This window comes from Anoplopoma fimbria, chromosome 22 (genome assembly GCF_027596085.1).
Source record: "Anoplopoma fimbria isolate UVic2021 breed Golden Eagle Sablefish chromosome 22, Afim_UVic_2022, whole genome shotgun sequence".
NCBI lineage: Eukaryota > Metazoa > Chordata > Actinopteri > Perciformes > Anoplopomatidae > Anoplopoma > Anoplopoma fimbria.
The window spans coordinates 11,032,610-11,049,575 of record NC_072470.1 but is presented as its reverse complement, the minus strand read 5'-3'; the positions used below and the strand labels follow the sequence as shown (position 1 = coordinate 11,049,575).

At 41.9% G+C, this 16,966-nt stretch overlaps 1 protein-coding gene across 1 annotated transcript in view; it reads left to right on the top strand.

Moving 5' to 3' along the window:
• The first annotated feature begins 7,360 nt into the window (after window positions 1-7,360).
• The window catches only part of LOC129111781 (E3 ubiquitin-protein ligase Midline-1-like), a 35,608-nt gene continuing 26,002 nt past the window's right edge, over window positions 7,361-16,966 (top strand). The window contains exon 1 of the mRNA XM_054623872.1: window positions 7,361-7,449. The gene's annotated coding sequence lies outside the window, so the exon portion shown is untranslated. The remainder of the gene's footprint in view (window positions 7,450-16,966) is intronic.

Genomic DNA, 16,966 nt, shown 5'->3' with positions numbered 1-16,966 from the left:
CATTGTGGAGAGATACATTCATGCACTAATTGGAGGATTTCAAGTTGGACATAATTAGGAATTTAGCTTGAATGTCACTGTACTTTGCAGCAGAATATGAGAACAACATAATGGTCTTCCTTTCTCCCATGAAATCCACATCTATATTCAAATTAGATTGGCTTTTACCCTGGGCTCAATAGGAAGAGAAGTGAAGGCGATTTTCTATGCCTCATCACACCCGTATTTCACTCAATACATCAAGGCAGCTATACTGCACTTTACTCCGTGTGAGAATGTTAATAGATAATGTAGCGGCGCCTGAAATAGCACATTAGCTTGGAGACAAACTCAGCTGTGTGTGCCAGTGACCGCCTGAGAGCCGGCTGATGCTCCCCACGCTGTGCATGATATTCAGTGACCTATCATATGCAGTGGATGTGCAATGGTCTCGTGTTAAAACCTCCAAGAAATAAGCCTTGATATTGATTATTTGGGATTTGTAATGGAATAGCAGGTCAAATGATTGTCACTTTACTTTTAAATTAGCTTTAATAAGAATATGTATATTTTTTTTGAGTCACTAACATCCTGAGTGATTCATTAAGATGGTGTCATTATGACGCTTCAGTGCGTGTAGCAATCTGGTCACGAATTTTCAATCTTTGTTGGCCTTGATAAGGAGCTTGAGCATTGGTTGGAGTAAAATAAACTTTAGACTGGTCAGTAGAATACACTTATATTGTTTGAAATATACTGCTGATACTGTACTGTAGTAATGGCACCCAAACGAAATGATTCTTATATAATACGATATGTTACTTAGAGGCAGTTCAAAAAGGAGACGGCGCACTAAGAGTTGTTTCCTGCATCTGTGTCACGAGGATTTTGCTGCTGCCCCGCCCCTTTAGGGGACTCGCACACTGAGTCTGTTAACTCCAATAGGAGTGATGACCGTGTGCACAGATCATGACCGAATACGCCATGACCACGGCAAGTTTGCAGACAGGAAGTGTTGACCATTTCAAACCAGTGGCAGAGCTTTGTAACGCCTCATCTTTGGAGTTAAACTTTTTTCTACAACCACTTGTTAGCATGTGACTAACGCTCAAAACAAATTACACTTTAGTCAGTTCCATTCGCTGATGACTCACCTTCAATCCAAGACGTAATTATAATAATTGTATCTCTAGCTCTCCTGGCACTTGCACTTGTTTTAGATTTATTTCTGCTCGATTTTTTCAGGATTTCGAGTCTATTTGCTTTGGGACTATATAATGTCATGGTGTGCCAGCTGGTGTTGCTTTGGGTTGAGGGCGAGCAGCGAGGACAGTACAGTTTGAGGACACATTGGGCCCGCTGACAGCTAATGATGATGCGGCCTGACACTCATACATATGCGCCTGTTACTTGTGTGTGTGTGCGTGTTTGTCCATCTGTGTGTTTCTGTTTTTGTTTATCCTTGTGTCCTTGTTCGTGTCCATTTTTGTGTGCGCTTTTGGGCATTTTATGTGTTCGACTGTGTTTGGGTCTATTTGCATTCGCCTTGGTGATGTTGCAGTAGATTTCTTCAGCGTGACAGAGAATGACCTTGAGCCGTTGCTGCTGGTGAAAGTGTCAGATTCGGGAAATAGATATATAAGTGTGTGTTTGTTTGTGTGCATGCATAATGTGCAAAATCGCTACTGGATGCCCTCGACTATATCTGGAATCTGACAAAGAGTGGCCTTTCTTTCTCTCTTCATCATCCCGGATGATGTTTTTATCGCATCCACTTTGTTTTCAGGGTCGGAAGGAGCCAGCAGGCTGAAGATGTTCACAACTAACTATGTTTGACAGTTCACATACACAGATGGTCTGTTGATTCACCTGATAAACATGTGAATGTTGGTCATAATCAGTGGTCTCTCAGTGGGAAGGGCCAGTTCACCTAACTACAAGGACAAATAGTTATTTCTATAGCAATATAGTGCATACCAAAAATATCTATCTGAGAGGAAATAGTGCAGCTACCTTTAATGTTTATCACCCAGACTTCCTTATCTCCTGGACTCCCCATCCTTCCATATCTCTTAATCTGTCTGTATCGCTCCTCGTCCTTCACTCCTCCTCTCTAAAAAAATCTGTACTATGTATTAGTTTCTCTCTGATTAAATCAGTTTATTCTATGAGATCATTTGACAGAGACAGAAAGCTCACAGACAACAAAATATCCTCAACAAAACCCTAAAATTCGCACTAATCCCAAAACTGCCATCGTGTCTCTGCTCGGCTGGTACCAGCTGTGCATCTACCCCCCTCGCTGATTGAAGCCAGCGCTTTACTGCCCGCATGTGAACTCACTTAGAAGGCCAGAGGTCAGTTTGAGGGGAAATGTGTTTAGCCTTAGCTGTGACTACCAGAATGCCTTCAAAAAGGTCACTAATACTTATTTTATGGAGTGGGAGGAAAGCAAGACACGACCACGCTCGGCAGCAAATGTCTGTAAGAGCAGCTCTCCACAGAATATCTCCACAGCTTCCCATGAGTCATGCAATTTGAATGCAAATCTAATGTACAGTCCAAGATAGTGATCAGGGACTGGGGAGGTTTTATGACACGCTATATCTCAAGTCATAAAGATGCCTCTGGATGATAATAAACTGATGTAGCTCATGGATGTGAGCAACACATGTGGGTGTACAGATGAAAAGGATGCTGACTATGTGTCCATTTGCATTCATTTTACCTGGCTAAGAGCCATTTAGAAGATCAGAGTGTTGCGGTCACGTGTCCATCTGTGTGAGTTAAATCCCAGACTACCCACAGCGTTGGTGCCCTCTGCAAAGGTCCTGGTCGTAACCCTGTCGTGCTTTATCCCTGTAATGGTCTCACCCCGAGAGAGGAGACAGGACCCCACCGCATTCCACTCATTCCTGGTTGTTAAAAATAAGACCTCTCTAAACTCAGTGGAGACCAGCTTTTCTAAATTCAGACACTTTTCATTGAAAGGTTGGAAATTAAAGAGAGGAGCTTTCTTCTCTATTTTTTCTGCCAAAGAATGGAGCAGCTAATGGAAGCAAATAATCAATAAAGTTTAAAGATTTGCTTTTCACAGCTGAGCTTTTATGTCTCAGCCTCCTTCATCTTCTCTTTGCTTGATTAGATACAAAAGACCTTCACAGGATAGTTTCCTCAGAGCAAAACAAAACCACAGCCTTTAACTCATGTCAAGTTTTCTAAATGTACAAAAAAACATATTCCAGTTACTGGGTTATCTGCTGACTTCACTTTATCAACGTACACTACAACAACAGTTCTGTATATTCCTGAATGTGAAGCATCATGTCTTTTTTGGCAATATCTTTGCACAGAAATCTTCAAAATTAAATTGGCCATTGTGCCTGGCAAATGAGGCTTCTGAACTCAATACCCTCCATCTCTACTTGCACAATGTCATTTGGAGCACAATCAAAATATCACCAGGGGCAAGATGGGAACATATAGTTCAAGGTGAAAAACTCGACTTTGCGGTATTGAGGTAGAGGATGCTTGACAAAAGTTCAGCTACGGGGTCTGCTGCGTTGAGACTTGAATGATGGAAGAGGCTTTGTATCTGTGTGCTTTAATTCTGAAGAGTGTTGTTGGATAACCTCCAAAGGGAAAATAATTCAACATATCTTATGGAGAGACTGGGTAGTATCTCTATGTACATTATGGCATCAATGAAATGCCTGTACCCTCCACATCTATCTCCGTGCAGGTAAGACTTTGATTACAAAACTAAAATTACTTTTTAAAAGGGGGACATAATGCTCTACACACTGCAACTAAGATGATGTTTTGTCCATTTGCATGCTTTCTACTTGATGTATTGCTATCAGGGCCACTATACTATTTGCATTTAAAGCTGACTTAAGGCACCAACATAAGAGTTTGTTACAGGGACGGCATTCAACAGTTTCTTTAACTTTCTGAAACTGAGAAGCCAACATTTACGCCCACCTTATGCAGCAATCGGTCAGTTGTGTGGCGGGGAGAAAGTAAGCAGGGTTATAAGCAGGGATGTCACCATACCAGAGATGCAGTAGTCAATACCAGTGACTCTATTTACCCAATAACATACCATGCTCAAAAACAATGAATCCCTGGTACTTCAACATATTATTAGCAGGGTAAGGGTTAATCCCAGATGATCCGTTCGAGGATAAATCATAAATCCGGTAATACAGTTTCTCGCCCCAAAAATTATTTTACAAGACTACATATGAACGCATCATAATTACTTTAGAATTTACCTTCGCCCTTTACTAATTTTTACTGAATAGAGCTTGAATGCATCATAATGTTACTCAATACAACCTCCATGCGCTAGCGGTTAGCTATTATTTAACCGGGCATGAAAGTGACTGACCTATGGAGGGCTTCTGGGTAAATTGTATTAATCTGTCTCACTGCTTATCTCTTTGTCTGAAAATTGCAAGTGTCACTTTGCTTGAAAGTGTGACCTTCAGACTCACATACTGTAGCACTGAGACATAATTTCACAACTCGACTCATTAATTCTGAGTAGTATGAATTGAAAAAGAGAAAGAAATATAGTTTTACATTGAGGTCAATGCACAATGTGTGTGTGTGTGTGTGTGTGTGTGTGTGTGTGTGTGTGTGTGTGTGTGTGTGTGTGTGTGTGTGTGTGTGTGTGTGTGTGTGTGTGCCTATATTTTCCTTCGAGCTGTGTTGAGGGAACATTTCACGTCTTAGGGGACTAGTTGAGTGTTCAGAAAGTTAGCGATCTTGCTCTTGCCGGGAACTGACCCGAGATGGAAACTCTTTCCTTGTTCCTTTCCAAAAGAACATTCTTTGGCGGCAGCCTCACCTCGACTGATCCCACTCCAACCGCCAGAACCATCAGCCACAATTCCCACCGTGTACACACATCCCAGTACTCTACATGGACATATTAGTAGACACACAAATCCATCCAGCACCGTGAAGAAGCTGTGTTGTTGATGAAACATGCCATGAACACCCAACAATGGTCATACACATTATATATTTTTGTTTAGGGTACCACATAAGGTAGAAAGGTTTTTGAATTCACTAAACAACCTCCATGTGAGCTGTTACAGCCAAAACGGTGATAGCACATTTAAACTGACCTTACGGGGATTCACAAACACTTCATCTACTTGAGAAGTCTGTCAGTGCTTGGCATTTCAGTTGCACATTCACGCTTTCTGGAACTCATCAGACCCAAACAAATAGTTTCATTTGAAGCGTACAAGTTCATTTTAGTCCAAAGGGCCATTGCTGGCTCAAGCACCCTGCGGTCCAGGATACAAGTTGGAATTAAACCCTTAGCCGTCTGCAAAGTAAGAACCACGTATCATACTTTCAACAACAGGGGGCAAAATGTCAGGGATTATTTGGGCGGTAGCAACCAATGAGCAGCAAGATTACAAAGCTCTTTCACATCACATGGACTGTAAATGTCTCAATAATGGTTAGGGCTGATTATGTTTTTTGTTGTTTTTTTTGGCTTCATGCTCCTTTCTGTAATGCGCAATTGGCAAGATTAAGAGCACCGACCACAGTGAGTCAGACATGACTGGGAGGTATAGTTTACAACGAGACAGCTGATGCCTGCTGAATATTTCTAATCGGAGACTGCAGTTTTGGCGGGGCAGAGTGCTTTGTGTGGGAGGGTAAATGACCGACTGCGGATTAATTTAAGCTGCTTTCCTTTCGGGACGCATATAAAAAAAGGGGGGGGGGGGGGTTGTTTTCATGAGTAGCGGCCAAAACCGCTGAAGTTTCAAGGTAGGGGGAGAGGCGGCAGGCAGACATTAGAAATGATGGAGGTTGAATTGCTACTGAGGACGTGTCGTGGATGCAAAAGTGGAAAGTTACAGGAAATTCACAAAAGGCAGACCTCAAATGCAGACGGGCCTTCACTTGAGAGAGACGTATAATAGAGATGTTTGTAATTTGCTCAAATTTTTAATTGCTGTTAATGTTAACGCAACTCTTCCTCCATTTTAATCTGATGTTTTGATACATGCAGGATAATAAATACTTTCACATTCACTAAATCCATCAGTACGATTATTTATAAGTCACCACACTTTTGCTTTGAGTTTTGCTAACAGAAATTATGTTTTCCATTAATTGCAATCGGTTCTACATTGATGTGTTTTTTTATTTTTGTCCGATTGATGTGATGCTGCATTCATGTCATAATTGAGAAATTGGATGTTGGCGTGTAAACTTTTAATAAGTCAGAAAAGCCTCACTGTCTTTGTAGGCTTTGAATGTGAAACATGTGCTATAAAAATCAGAGTGATGGTTATTACGTGACATTTTTGTATTGATAAAGTATATATATTATTCAAATTTACCATGTAAGCCTATTATAGTGCAGGTTATCTCAACCCCTCAACGTTTTCTTTTTTTACGCATTAAAAAAAATAAAAATAATTGTCATCACATAAGCCCTCTTGTTCACCAGCCTTCTGTTCAACTAAATTTTCCCCATTCTCGACCCTGAAAATGGATGTCATGGTTCCAATGTAGGTAATGCATACTGAGCAGAGAGGTTACAAACTGAAAACAGCTCGCAAGGGTGATGCTATTCAACAGCCGGGAAAAGTTCAACAATAGGAGATTGCACCGAAAGAGGAAATGGGACTTGAATTTGTCAGTCAGATAGTCTTCTCTTGAAGTGAATGGCAGACGGAGCGTGATGATAGTGTAATGTGATGTGAATGCACTTCTAGGGGACATCACAACTCGGCTATTAATTGAACGCCGGTAAAAATCAGAGTCACGCCTTGTTACTCGAAGCTAAACACATCTCGGCTTTGTACTTTCTGCTTAAGTACATACACTTGTCCACATGAGTTTGCATGCAAGTGAGAATATAAGCAAGGACAAGCAGACATGCAAACAGAGGGAATGTCTGCATGATGCATCGGACAGCAAAACTCACACATGCACAGAGCCGGGCCCAGACTCCACCCCCAGTGGTTCAGTGATTGGCCTACTTAGAGGCAGGGCAGCCCACTGGCAGATTTGAATACAGGGGAACAGAGAGGGAGGGATGGACGGAGAAGGAGGAGGGGAGATAGAGAGGGGGGCGGCGCACTAGTTTGTCCCTGCTCTCTCTCTCTCTCTCGCTCTCTCTGTGCCGGGTCAGGATGGAAAGGCTTACACAGGCAGGGGGGGGAAACATGTCATGAGAGGTGATGACACAGCCACGGAGACATATCCACATCCTCACTGACTCCCAAGTTCGCAGCTCGCTGCTGCCTCTGCTCCTGCTGCTGTTACGGAGTCCCACAGAGGAGAGAGAGAGAGAGAGAGAGAGAGAGAGAGAGAGAGAGAGAGAGAGAGAACAAGAAATATAGAGCCTCCATTCCCTGCCCACCTCTCTCTCTTCCACTCTTTTTTTTCACTTTGTTTGTGGATGATGGGATTTTAATCATGTGGAAGGTAAGAGGAGGAGTGGGGGGGCTTGTTGTGTTTTCTTATGCAGACTGTATAAAACAAAAGGGGGCCTGTCCCTGTGGGAGTTTGTGTTCCTCTTAGTTTACTTAAGTGTGTGAGACCCTGGGGGATTCCCGCATGCTTTCATCATCCATCACGGATCAGATTGTGTTTTCAGTGGAAATGAGGAGTGGAAGCGTTGAATGCCAGCATTACTGGAATGATAATGATAGAGCGGTGGCTTCGGGATTCAGCCAATGAGTTCTGTGGAGCCATATGTATCGCAGTGGAGGAGTAACTTCTGTAGAAACACTTGCTGCATTTACCTTTATATCAAGGAAGTTGTCTCGACCATGTGGTGAAATACGATTATGCACGAGTCTTGGAGTTCTGAGCAACTTAAGCTTTACAAAAACATAAATTTGACTTCTTTTGCCAACCCAAAATGTGCCGACATCAACTTTGAATGCAGAATTTGATCTTGAATCTGAGGTTTCACAAGAATTGACTGTGACACTTTTGAATATTGACCCAAAAAACACACTCAATTTAATGTGTGTGTGTGTGTATGTGTGGGTGGGGTTTGGCTGCATGTGAGAGTCTGTTTTGTATGACCCAAATTCAAAGAGCCTCTGTGTTGGTTTGCTTGAAGCCCAAGATACATAAGGACAGGAGACAGTGCCTGGAGGGATGCTTAGAATGTGCGTGTACTTGAGTGCTGTGTTTATGTGAGGGGCTTCAAAAAGGTCCCGAATGGTCTTTTTAGCACTTAAGAGGGAGGACGTCTGACTGCGTTAATTTAAACAGCTAAGGGGGGAGATGACACATTTAGCTGGATGGCACTTATTTTCCTAAATTTTCTGTGTGTATGTGAATGTAACGCACCTTTATAATTATTCCTCGTGTGCAACTCTTGCCATTGTGTGTTTTAATGAGCCTCCCGGTTGTGTTCGACCGCTCAGCATCTCCTGTGTGCTGAGGCGTGATTAGTACACTACGTACAGTATCTGTGCATGTGTGTGTGTGTGTGTGCGTCTCGTGGGCGCCGAAGCGTGTGTGTGACAGCTGGTTGGCCGCGGGTTCAGTGCTACTACTGATCCTTCTCACCTGCTGCGGGTCACAGGGATCAAGGAAATCCAGGTTCAGGGTTCGACCTGCGAGACAATGCGCTGTACTGTCACTGCAGCTTGTGATGCTAGTTAAAGGAATGCTTGACTGAAGCAAAACAGAAGCATTAAATAGAAGCATGTGCGACTTTTCTGGCAGCTTTCTTTGATTTTAGTCCAAATAATGCACCATTTTTGTAAAATAATCTCATTTAACCTACAGTGACTGTGTAGATCATATCGAGTATAGTGCTTTGTTTAAGGAAAAGTTTAATTTATCTGCAAGTAGTTTAGTTTTCAGTTTGCCATATCCCACATTTGCTCAGACAAATAGAGAAAAGGATGTAAAAAAGGGGCCTTGTCTGATGTTTGGTTTGCAGTTGTCACGATGACGACCAATATAGCATTGTTGCTTTTCCTGTTTCCCCCGGCACCTTTTAGTGGCATTGTCGGCCTGGGCGGGGCTTGAGAAAATCATCTCAGCTCTCAGATCCTGGGGTTTGTTTTTTTTCCAGACCTGAAGATTGACTGTGGGAACCACGTAGACAAATATAGCAGAGGCTGTATTGTCATTTCTTTTTCCTGCGTGGGGCACATCGGTCACTTTGTTTAGACTTGGTAGGGGGGAAAGGTGGACTCTCGTTGTTGCTTTAAGTCACAAGGAAGAAACTAAATTGCTGGTTGCTGATAGCGTTAGCCACCTACGTTGGCCCCTAAACATCCTGTTATCTCACCAGCGTGTAGCTTACATGATACCATGTGGAGGTATAACTCATGAGATTCTTATCTCTCACCTAATTGGTTAATTTAGTCTTCAAAGCGTCAGCAGCCTCCCACTTCAGACGCTTGAGGGGCAGAATGCTAATTGCTATCTAAACATCCTTCAAAAAAAAAAAAAAAAAAAAAAAAAAAAAGGACAAAGACAGACTGGAATTTTTTTCACTCATCCTCCCCTTTATTTCCACTCTAGTTCAGTTCATTTTATTCACCCCAGTGCATTCTTTAATCACCAACCGAATAAGATGAATTGCAGTGTTGCCATGGAAACTTGTGACAATGAGTGCGACCGGTTCAGTGAGACTTGGCAGCTTGTGCAGTCCTGTGGAGAGGATAAGTGGTTCCTCAAACTTTGTCAGGAGCCTCTACAGCGGGCTCCTTTACACATTTCAAGTGTGGTATTGCCCTAAAGTTAACGTTTGAACTATAAATATTTTAACATGTCATCCATTTTGCACCGCATGCTAATTTTAGAGATGAAGGCAGTAAAGCGGCGGATTTTGCTTTACTAAATGCATGCTCAAACACTGGTTTCTGATATGATTTGCAATACAAATAATTCATTTTTTTTTGTATCTTTTTTGAGTGCATAAGTGCATAATTCAAACTGTACCACAGTAATGCAGCAATCCCAGGACTTTCTTGCATTTGTTCGGCAAAACCAATCAAAGCAAAGCTCACTTCCTCTGAAATCTCTGATAAAAACACAACCTTTTCCAGTTTAATCCTTTAGGAGCAAAATAATCACGGATTCTCTGAGCGCGCCGCCTGATAAACAACCTTTCACAGGTGTCAGACGCGACTCGGTTTTAGTTATTTTCCCCTCCAGATTGTGAGTTTGAAGATATGGCGTGGCCACTTGGTATGCACGGATGGTTTCGGTTAATGTGCTGGAGGACGGCAGATGTTAAAAAGTCAGATCACAACGTTTTGGAATATCTGCCACTCAAGGGGGCCTCTCGAATTCAATATCATCTGTTTTTTTTTTTGGTTTTTTTGACATTCCTTCCCTCCGGATTCAATGTAAACACAGATCATGTCATCGCACTTTGCTCTGAAAAGTCATCGTTCATACCCCAGAAATGCACGGATCAAAAGGCTGTGTAATTGTAAGCATATTCTGCAGCTGTCCAAATGTTTGGTGGTGGGACATACAAGGTGATCTGTGGAGCAGGGTCGTTACAGGTATGCGCAGGTTAAACTGAAGTCACATGCAAAGAAACTGTTTTCTTGAAGGGGAATTTGACCTCCAAGATAATTCCTTGATCACACTATAAACAAACACCTATTCTATCGAGTAATTCCTGTCTATAAATGAGACCCAAAGCCTTATTTTCTTCAAACACACGAGATAATCAGCCAATATTGACAAAAACTATTGGAAACAAGTTGAAATATTCATGCTACTCTGGAAGGTTTAACTTGTTTAAAGAATATATTACTTTAATGATTGCAGCATACACTTCACTGCAAATGAGAGAATCTGCATTTATCACATGACTACTAATACATTCTTGCTTTCCATTTATCTCCCTCCTGCTCTGTCCATACATGCATAAACTAGCTTACCTCATCTGCCAGCTCTCTGGGGCCGCTTTAATGCAGAAAACATTTCATCATCCAATCAAAGTTGTGATGATAATTTAATACTTTGGGGAATAACCACTATTTAATCACTTTCATCTCCGCCAGGGGATTCTAAGCACATATTTTTTGAGGCAACATGGAGGAAGGCATTAACTGAATTTGTAGCTTCCTAAAAGGAAATATTGCACACGTGTGCTCATCGGTTAACACTCCATCATCGCAGGCAGCCACGGCTAACGGAATATTAAAAGAAGACCTATTGGATGTAGCTCTAAAGAAGTAACATTGAAGTGCACCGTGTTGGGTTTTCAGTATCTGACACAATAACTGGCACTTTTGACTGTTGTAGTGCATTGAATTCCACCAACATGCTGCTTTATTCAAGCTACAACAAGCACTCTAATATTCTCGTCACTTTGTGTGTGTGTGTGTGTGAAGATCATTCACCATGATCAAATATGTCCTTGACAGCAGCACCAGGCCTGTTTTTGTCCTCTGTAATCTCTGTCCCCCAAACATGACATCTCATTTAAAATGCGACACTGTACCCAATCTGGGTCAAACAAGCAAGAATCCAGACAGACCCCACCACACACACACACACACACACACACACACACACACACACACACACACACACATGCACACACACACACACACACACACACTCTTTATCATAATCACTAATAGCCTCGGCATCCCGGACTACGCGACCAGCCAATCCTGTTAGGTGTGACTGACCGCTCCGGAACATGAAAGGCCGTGATTGGTCACAGCCAGTGTGGTATGAAGCGGATTAGGGATCAACATGGCAGGGTGTCTGGAATCAGACAAAGACGTAATGTGTGTGTGTGTGTGTGTGTGTGTGTGTGTGTGTGTGTGTGTGTGTGTGTGTGTGTGTGTGTGTGAGAGAGTGCGAGTGTGTGCGGCAACAGTTAGTGTTGTTAACGTGCTAACAATCCAGAGAACAGGGGAGAGGAGAGGGGAGTTGAGAAGGAGGGATGTGAAGAGATGAGAAAGATTCTGAAATCTAATTCTCCTTTGAGTTTGACATCTGAAAAAGCTCTAAGCTTTTTTTCCATCACTCGTGGAGTTTGGACTTCTTTAGCTTTAGCTCTTAGCTCTCACATCACCAAAGTATACGTTCTCTTCCTCTGTCCTAATTGGACTTTCAGCACCTACACCTGCAAGCCAGTCTACTGTGGACTACATTAAAGTAATTTGTCCAACACTTGCGCTGCGAGATTTATCACATACTTCAGTGCCTGAGACAAATATTTTGCAAAGAAATGCTGTAGAATAATATTTTTGCTCTGCTCCACACGGCAGTGGGAGCATATCAGCAGTCTTTCAGCATTGCTGCATCCATACAGCGTTTATGGAGGGTGATGAAATATATTTTTTTATTCATAAAAAATAAATAAAAAGGAAATTTGCTTCAACCTTGACCCGGAAAGCTTGACCCTGAAAAAAACAATGTGTTCTCGAACAACCCTGTGAGGTCAGAGGTTAATCTCTCTCTCGTTACGCGCTATCCCCTGCTGCTATGAAAGCAGATTGTGTTGTTTTTTTTCTTCTCAATCTGAAATCCCTTAATCGGTTAGGGGGAGGGGGGTGCTTTAAATTCTTCGTCAGATTGGAGGTAAACAAGGTGTCATGATATTTAGATGTTGTTCAATATGGGAATAAAGGGAAGTTTTTAAAAAAAGGAAAAAAACAGGGGGTGGTTGAGTTTTATAATTCACAAAAGGAGTAAATAATTTATGCATTTTTGTTTCACAAAAAATTGAATAATTGAGCGCTGGTTCTTTCTGTGCGTGTCCCGACTGTGAAAGTGAGTGATGTTTCACGGCAGTCATTCAAGATGACCACATATTTGTAAATTAGCTGTAGTGGTAAAATGTCCAAACTACATTTTTTAAGTCGTGGTTCAGTTTTAGGTCTATTGTGAACATATTTCAGATCAGAGTTTTTTTTGGTCTGACAATGTGGCATCGTAGAGGCTGATATCATCTTGTTTACCCACAGCTTCACATGGTTTGCCCTCTTTCGCTTGATTCCAACATTTCGCCATGTGTGTGTTTGCAATTTTCTGCCTCCTGCGAGTTAAGAGAGAATTGGAACAGTCACACACACACACACACACACACACACACACACACACACACACACACACACACACACACACACACACACACACACACACACACACACACACACACACACACACACACACACAGTATGATGACTGTGTGAGGCAGGTCAATGGCGATGACCTACTTCTCGGTTCCTTGCCGTGGACTGCCACAGCCGCTCACGTCAACGCACCAAACGCTCCCGCCCACCCACATGTCTTTATTTGGAGGGGGAGTTAAATAGCTTTCGGCTGCTTACTATAATCATGTTTTTCTGACCAATTTTGTATCATTCACTGGGAGTGATCTGGAAATGGATTTACTCCCCACTGCCATGGTGGAATCTTACTTTTTCAGCTCAATTTGTCAAGCGATGGTATAGTTGAAATACTCATTGAGCTGAAAAAGCTCAAAGTGAAATAAAATCTTGCTTCAGGGAGAGTTTAAAGAGAACAAAATATAAAAAGGCAGAAGCTTTTATTGTTAAAACACTGAATAAAAAGAAACTCCGGGAAGAAGTGCAATTATTAACAGTTATTAACAGTACATCATGAGCGGCTCCATGTATTATGGAGAACCACAGGAACCACTCGCATTCCTTTCCACTTTCCAAAACACAGACTCTGTTTTTGTCTGCATCGTGCTCTTGTCGAATTTAGTTTTTAGAAAATGGATAGAAAGAGCTCTTATGAAAATTTGAACAGCTTAAACTGTGAGTGGAGGGGAACGCCGCAGCCTCCTTTGACCCACACGGCAATGAAAGATTTAGAGGTAGAGCGCAGACTAATGGGGGAGTCTGCCCAAAGATAAACAGGAAGAGAGATGAAAAGCTTAAAAAAAAGGGTTCATTTGTACTTCGCTAGTTGTTCTAGAGCTTATTTGCACTCCAAGGAGCCAGTGGACATCTGTCAAAATATCAAAAGTGAGATAAAAAAATGTTCGTTGCGAAAGGTTATTCGCTGACATTTATGGATCGGAGACGAGGTTCAGTTGCAAAATAAAACACCATGCACCCGAGAGGAGCATCAGGGCAATGACATTTGTACCTCTCGAAATAGAAATGTAGCATTTTGGACTTCAGGTTACATGACGTAACAGGAGAGAGGCCGAGCAAGGAAAACTGCCAGGAATAGAAAGAGGAGAAGAAGATGATACAGGAATGTGATTCTTTCTGAAGTGAGGAGAAGCTCTTCCACAGATCCTCTAACGCAGACCTAAGTATTTCCTTGCTGTCCGATTGTGTTATCTGTATAGGGGAAGGAAAACAGGGATAACAGTTCATGTTCAGAGATTCACAGTACAGTAGCAGAGTTTTACTGACAAGTTAATGTACTGTTCAAAGTGGATGAAAAAAATGTGTCAATGCTTCTTGTGGTTTGAGTGATGACACTGTGCTGGAATAGTTTCCAATTAGACTAAATAACTTGTGTATTTCACTTTTTTTTTATTTATTTCCTTCCAGGCAATCGGTTTAATTTCATGCCGTTACATTTTAAAAGTCAATTTGACCAAAATAGGCTATTAATAGTCTCCAGCTGTCTCTTTTTGAAGCAGGACTAGTGTAAAAGGCCCCTTATATGCAACACTTGATGGCTACACACATGATATGGTGCTAAAAGACTGAAGTTAAGCTTCACTGTTATGCTGTATAAAGAACAAAATCTCGACTAATTGAAGGATGTAAGGAACAAAATATTAGTACTTTCTCGTACATAATTATGGCCACTTTCATGAAGAATTATGCCATGTATAGCATAATGCAAAAGTATATAAATAGAATGTATAGTACATGAAGTCTGTTTTTTTCATTGGGTAAGACACCTCATGTATTGCAGGGAAGAGGAATAAGACAGTGGAGGTTTCTTCCTCTGCTCACTCAGCTTTGTATTGCCCGCCCCCCACTGAAGAGTATCGGTACTGACGTTTCAGTGGTGCTGGCACAGGAGACGAGCTTTTCAGCCACAGTGACAGCTCTGACAGTCATCAGGCACAAAGTGATGGTGGGGGAAAAATAAACAACCTTGCCTGGATTTCCTCTTCCAGTCTGAATGCCCTTCTCACATTACTGTTCCGACCTTCCCCCCCAGACTGTAGTCTTCTATGCTCCTCTTTCCTCCTGTCCCTCTGTGACGCTCACCCTCCTATATCCTCCGTTTGGTGCTGTCACCTCAATGCATGGTTCAACAGTGTCACCTATGGTGTGCTGAGAGGCATTTCACCCCGTCTCGCCCGCCAGTTTGGATTTGTGCGACTATGTATGTCAAATCTAGGTTTGTGTGTATGTGTGTTTGTCTTTGTCAGAATGAGGCTGATTTATTCTCTTTATCCTTTAGTGCCTGCAGGTTTCCACCTGCTGTCAACAGTAACCTGTCAGAGCTCCATCAGTGTCAAACTTTGCCGGCTTTGTCAGGGGCTCGTTTTTTTTTCTGCTGTGTTTGTGTTACCTGGCTGACATCTGTGCACAGGGATGGACTGCAGAAATCTCCAATCTGCTTCATTACCACAGAACCGATCACTCTGTACAATGCTTAAGTTACAGAACACACCCCGTACATTACTGCATGAGATTTATATATTTATTTCCTATAGAAATGGATTTAAACAAGATCTTATGTGCAAACACCGGGATAGGAGCAGATTCTGTTCAGGGTGTATACAACAACAGTACTGTGGAGCAGGAAGTTAAAATATGTTATAACGAGTAAGAAGGGAAATTAAACCTGTTGTAATTCAATTCAGGTGTTCCAACATTAACTTAAGCTTATTGCTCATTTTAAACAGTCCTCAGATATACTGAGAGGGTGCAACTTAATGAACCAGTACTGGTGTATTTTCTTTTTAGGCATCCAACGAGGTAATATCATCTTTAGTGTTGATAACACTATCAATTGTCTCTAGCTTTGCAATCGTAAAATTTGAATCTTTAGCATGTTGCTGCATGAAACTTAAGCAGGCCCTATTATGCTATTTTACGGGTGCATATTTTTATCTAAAATTACAGTAACAACATGTTTACATGCGTTAATGCTCATAATCCTCCTTGTTTTTTCTCATCCTGGCTGCCCTGCAGCACCTCTTCTCACCCTCTCTGAAAAGCTCCGTTGTAGCGCTTGCTCTTCCCTCAAGAAAGCAAAGTCTGCTCTGATTGGTCAGCTAGCCCGCTCTGTTGTGATTGGTCAACGTTTCACATTTCATAAAACTCTTCCTCTAGAGCTTCAGCTCTGTCTCTCTCTTGTTGTTTGAGGGCGGGCCAAACTAGCCGTCACTTCCGTAACATTATGACCTCATAAAGTTACGGAAGTGAATGAGAGAATTCAATGGAGCCGTTTCAGGCAGCTCAGGAGCAGTGTTTCTGAGGGGGAGGGTAACTCCTTTTAGGCGTGGACTTCAGGTTTTATACTCGACGGACCTTGTAAATCTGCAAAAATATATATAACACACTAAAGAAGAGGGAAACAGTGGAAAAGCATAATAGGGCCACTTTAAAGCTGCATTAACAGATTTGTGGCCACTTGGGGGCAGTAAAAACAACCTTGACACCACCTATGGTACACAACCAGCAGATGCAAAGTACAAATTTAAGTCCAAGACACTCTCTCCTTGTGCTTGAACCATCCTGGTGTGTGGTCCAGCATGTATGGAAATTGGTCTGGCCTATTAGGTAGCTGGCCGGCTAGCATGTATGCTACACTCTAAAACTAGTGATCTAGTGTGATAAGAATCAATGAAGCTCAATATATCAAACTTGCATGCTAAGATGATGATGGTATTACAGACAATGAGAAAATATTGATTTCAGTGACATTAAAATACAATTTTGTTTAAAAGAAAAATGTGATTAGAGATTAAAATGGCCCTTGGTAGTGATTAAATTGTGCTTAATTTTGTGTTTCCTTACTTTAAGACTATACGAGTAGT